This window comes from Mus pahari, chromosome 20 (genome assembly GCF_900095145.1).
Source record: "Mus pahari chromosome 20, PAHARI_EIJ_v1.1, whole genome shotgun sequence".
Lineage (NCBI taxonomy): Eukaryota > Metazoa > Chordata > Mammalia > Rodentia > Muridae > Mus > Mus pahari.
The window spans coordinates 4,982,283-4,988,224 of NC_034609.1; the positions used below are offsets into that span (position 1 = coordinate 4,982,283).

At 38.5% G+C, this 5,942-nt stretch overlaps 1 pseudogene; it reads right to left on the reverse strand.

The window, feature by feature from the left end:
- Positions 1-3,551: 3,551 nt before the first annotated feature.
- LOC110337770 lies at positions 3,552-5,258 on the reverse strand (annotated as a pseudogene).
- Between the last annotated feature and the right edge of the window lie 684 nt (positions 5,259-5,942).

The following is a 5,942-nucleotide window of genomic DNA, read 5'->3' on the forward strand; positions in this document are numbered from 1 at the left end:
AATGTGGATAAATGAAGCCAAACTCTAGGGAGCATGTGTATATTTCTCTGTTCTTCTGACTATAGACATGTTGTGACTGTTTCAAGCTCCTACTGCCTTGAGCCCCCTGCCATTATGGACTATACTTTGAAGCCAGAAAAGAAGCCCTTTCTCCCTTAGGTTGCTTTGCCAGAATGTCAAATTGCCATAACAGAAAGAGAAGCTAAGACAGGGGTTGCCTCTGTTAAAATCATTGTTATGGTCTCTGTTTTCAGTAGGCTCATGGCTGGTATAATGCTGACTGTGAGGGGTGAGCATGGACAGCGAACTCAGAAGACATCAATAGTGGGCCATGGTTTTGAACTTGATTGAAATAAAGAACTTCCTACCAATATGAAACAAGATTCTAAAAATCCAGTACAAGTAGCACCCCTGAATTAACTTCATCCTACTGTGGCAAGTCGTAACAACGTTCCTGTTAAAGTTACCATTGAAGGGAGAAATGATTGCTAAATCATTGTCAGTCATGATGACTATAAAATCTGTCTTGTAAGCTAGATTGTTCTGGGTACAGAAAAGTATTTATTAAGGAATTAAAATGCTCAGGAGGTTCAGCAATCAGATGAAGGCAAAAAAAAATCACTAAAACCTCTTCCTTCTTCAGAGCAGTCTTACTTTTTATAACAATATGATCAATGTTGCTAGCAGATTAACTTAAAATTTTTTTTATATAGAGCTGGTAAGATGGCTCAGAGGTTAAGAGCACTGACTGCTCTTTTTTGAGGTCATGAGTTCAAATCCTAGCAACCACATGGTGGCTCACCATGTTGAAGAAACAAATAAAAAACCCTATGGGTCACAGCAAATGGGGCCTGGAGCAAGGGGGGTGCCAGAAAAAGAGGGAGAAAAAAATTTGTATAGATAACATAATCAGTTGAAATCATAGCTCTTCCAAATATATTGTACATGGAATGCCTCTATCAAGATGAAAATCCTAGCCTTCTTTTCGCCATCTGCACCTGGGAGCTAAGACTGTCCCACAGCCCACTGCACACAAGTTCTGCCAGGACAGAGCTGTTCTCCCAGGAGTACTCTCACTCCCAGGCCCAGAGGTGAGATACCCAACTTCTCTCCAATAATCGGCCAAAGCAGGACCAGCCAGGAGTGCACAGGGCACAGGAACAGTGGAGCAGCAGGATCTTTCCAGTCACCATGTGCACCTGGAGCTAAAGCATTTCAATAACCTGCAAGCAAAGGTCCCACCAGGAGAGAACTTGTCTCCCAGGAGTGCTGACACAGTCTTACAGACCCACAGGAGGGACAAGATCCAGCCAGAGACAGCAAGACCAGCTAACACCAGAGATAACCAGATGGTGAAAGGCAAGCACAAGAACATTACCAACAGAAACCAAGGCTACATGGCATCATCAAAACCCAGTTCTCCCACCACAACAATTCCTGGATACCCCAACACACTGGAAAAGCAGGATTTGGATTTAAAAATCACATCTCATGATGCTGATAGAGGACTTTAAGAAGGACATAAATAACTCCCTTAAAGAAATAAAAGAGAACACAGGTAAACAGGTAGAAGCCCTTAAAGACGAAACTCAAAAATCCCTTAAAGAATTACAGGAAAACACAACCAAACAGATGAAGGAATTGAACAAAATCATCCAGGATCTAAATATTGAAGTAGAAACAATAAGGAAATCATAAAGGGAGACAGCTCGGGAGACAAAAAACCTAGGAAAGAGATCAGGAGTCATAGATGCAAGCATCACCAAAAGAATACAAGAGATAGAAGAAAGAATCTCAGGTGCAGAAGATACCATAGAAAACATTGACACAACAAAGAAAATGCAAAATGCAAAAAGTTCCTAACCCAAAACATCCAAGAAATCCAGGACACAATGAGAAGACCAAACCTAAGGATAACAGGTATAAAAGAGAATGAAGATTCCCAACTTAAAGGGCCAGTCAATATCTTCAACAAAATTATAGAAGAAAACTTCCCTAACCTAAAGAAAGATATGCCCATGAACATACACGAAGCCTACAAAACTCCAAATAGATTGAACTAGGAAAAAAAAATTCTTCCCATTACATAAGAATCAAAACACCAAATGCACAAAACAAAGAAAGAATATTAAAAGAATTAAGGGGAAAAGGTCAAGTAACATATAAAGGCAGGCCTATCAGAATTACACTGGATTTCTCGCCAGAGACTATAAAAGCCAGAAGATACTGGGAAGACATCATACAGGCCATAAGAGAACACAAATGCCAGCCCAAGCTACTATACCCAGCAAAACTCTCAATTGCCATAGATGGAGAAAACAAGATATTCCATGACAAAAACAAATTGACACAATGTCTTTCCACAAATCCAGTCCTTTAAAAGACAATAAATGGAAAACTCCAACACAAGGAGGGAAACTATACCCTAGAAAAAGCAAGAAAATAATCTTCTTTTAATAAACCAAAAAGAAGATAGCCACATAAACATAATTCTGCCTCTAATCACAAAAATAATAGGAAGCAACAATCACTTTTCCTTAATATCTCCTAATATCAATGGACTCAATTCCCCAATAAAAAGACATAGACTAACAGACTGGATATATAAACAAGACCCAACATTTTGCTGCATACAGGAAACTCACCTCAGTGACAAAGACAGACACTACCTCAGAGTAAAAGGCTGGAAAACAATTCTTGAAGCAAATGGTCCCAAGAAACAAGCTGGAGTAGCCATTCTAATATAGAATAAAATCGACTTTCAACCTAAAGTTATCAAAAAAGATAAGGAGGGACACTTCATAATGATCAAAGGTAAAATCTGTTACGATGAATTATCAATTCTGAACATCTTTGCTCCAAATGCAAAAGGTCACCCACATTCATAAAAGAAACTTTACTAAGGTTAAGGCACACATTGTACCTCACATCATAATAGTGGGAGACTTCAACACCACACTCTCATCAACGGACAGATCATAAAATAGAAACTAAACAGAGACACAGTAAACAGAAGTTTTGGACCAAATGGATTTAAAAGATATCGATAGAATATCTCATCCTAAATCAAAAGAATATACCTTCTTCTTATCACTTCATAGTACCTTCTCCAAAATTGACCATATAATCTGTCACAGAACGGGCCTCAACAGAAACAAGAAGATTGAAGCAATCCCATGCATTCTATTAGATCACCATGGACTAAGGCTGGTCTTCAATAACAACAAAAACAACAGAAAGCCCACATATACATGGAAGTGGAGCAGCACTCTCCTCAATGATAAATTGGTCAAGGAAGAAATAAAGATTTTTTTTAGAGTTCAATGAAAATGAAGCTACAACATACCCCCCCATTTTTTTTTGACTCACAGATTTTATTTACATTTTTCTACAGTAACATTTCCTTATGAAATGAACTAGTACAGCTCAATCAAACCAAATCAAATCATAATCATCTGAACTGCTTGTAAACTATTAGCTCAATTTATAATATTGCATTTGCCTAGTACAGTTCAAGTTTTAAATACAGAAAGCACAAAAACAAACCAAGGCTAACACATCGGACCTAGAAGATCTGGGCAACTCAGAAAGTCGACTTTCGAGAAGTCTGAGGCACAATTACAAGAGAGTAAGAGTTTGTGTGCAACCTACAGTAAATGCAGCAAGAAAAATAAGACAAAAAAACACAGGAAAGCTTGTAAAAATATTACCAAAATATTTCTACGTACGATATTTTGTTTTCATCTTTAGATCAGTTGAGAAGAAAACACTCACTTTAAAATAAAAACATTTTTGTTTTATCTGTCTAAACATCTTAGAAGGCTTATTTAAACTGCAGCAGACAAATACTAAATGAGAAACAGGGAAAATAATTCCCTCACAAGGAGCCCCAGCACAACGGCTGTCCCTTATATACTTACCTTGCTTGTGCTGTTGAAGAGACTGTTAAGAGAAACCTTTCAACTTTTAAACCAGAGAACAAAATGGATCTCAAATGACCAGATTTTAATTTGAGAAATAAAACTCCGAAAGCATTTTAAGCCATATGGTTTTCTTTTTCAGATGAGGAGAAAAAATGATTTTGCTTAAATTGTGCAGAAAAAAAAAAGAATTCTTCTGTTACTTAGGTATCTACAATGTTCAAAATCAGACATCACAAGGCAAATGTTCACTTAAATTCATGTCTCTGTCAACTTGCCACTGAGAAACAGGTTTCAAAAGCTTTCTTCAGTTTGCTCATTAACCTTGATTTAGCCTTTTTAAAAATCCTTTATCGATCAAGTACAATATTTGATAACTAGATTTAAAGGCTGCTTGTGGACGTTGTACATCGTGGTGCGGAGCCTAGTGCGCACCACGATGTACAACGTCCACAAGCAGCTGCTTGTGGGTGTGTGTGTAAAACTTGCAGGAGCTGATTCTGTCCTTCCTCTGTGGGACCTGGAGCTGGATCTTGATTTCGAACCACGGGATCTGGAATGTTCTCTGGAACCGGAGTGAGACCTGGACTGCGAACTGGAAGAGCTTCTTGAACGGGACCTGGACCTGGACCTTGAACTTGAGGGGTAGGATGAGCGTGATGAAGACCTTGAGTGAGACGATCGTGACTTTGAGCGGCTCCGCCTATTGCTTTTCTTTTTGTTACTATCTTCTTCTTCGCTGGCATCAAGATTATATTTTGAGAGATCAGCATCATCTTCATCCTCGTCCTCATCTAGCTTATATTTAGATAGATCTTCATCCTCATCTTCATCTTCTCCCTCTGATTCGTTATCTTCAACTTCCTTTAATATAGATGCAGGACCAACTGCTTTTCCCCTGTATTTTTTCTTTTTACGTCCAAACTCATCATATTCCCCATCAGATTCTTCTCTTTCTATGTATTAAACATTCTCTCTTTCATTAAAACCACCTCCATATCCTGTTCTTTCTTCTAATTTAGCATACTTTGGACTATTACACATGTTACATTCTGATCTTCTAGCCCAATTCACATTACTGCAAGTTTTGCATTGCCAATCATTGGCACTAAATAAGCCCCGGCTCTTCTCTGCCAGTGTCTTTCCTATTTCTGTTCCCCCAGCTTCCATCATCTTGGCCTCAGTTGTCTTTTCTCGACCACATCTGTTACAACTGGTTCTCCTAGCAAAGTTTACATTTCCACACTTCTTGTCAGGGCAGATCCAGTCCCCGTCACTGACTCGGAAATTCTTGGTCGACATCTTGGACGCCAGCAGCAGTGCCGCCCGCAGCGACGTCCCCACCAGAGCCGCCAACATACCCAAATTTATAGGACACAATGAAAGCAGTGCTAAGAGAAAAACTAATACCTCTGAGTCCCTCCAAAAAGAAACTGGAGAGAGCGTACACTAGCAGCCTGACAGCACATCTGAAAGCTATAGAACAAAAAAGAAGTAAATACACCCAAGAGAAGTAGATGGCAGGAAATAATCAAACTCAGGACTGAAATCAACCAAGTAAAAAGAAAAAGAACTATACAAAAAATCAACCAAGCCTGGAGCTGGTTCTTTGAGAAAATCAACAAGATAGATAAACCTTTAGCCAGACTAACCAGAGGCAGTATGTAAATTAACAAAATAAGAAATGAAAAGGGTGACATAATAACAGAAACTGAGGAAATCCAAAAAAAAATTGTAGATCCTACTACAAAAGTCTATAGTCAACACAACTGGAAAATCTGGATGAAATGGACAATTTTCTAGACAGATACCAGGTACAAAAGTTAAATCAGGATTAGATAAAGGATCTAAATAGTCCCATAACCCCTACAGAAATAGAAGCAGACATTAAAATTCTCCCAACCAAAAAAAAAGCCCAGGACCAAATATGCTTAGTGTTCTACCAGACCTTCAAAGAAGACATAATACCAATACTCTTCAAACTATTCCACAAAATAGAAACAGAAGGAACACTACCCAATT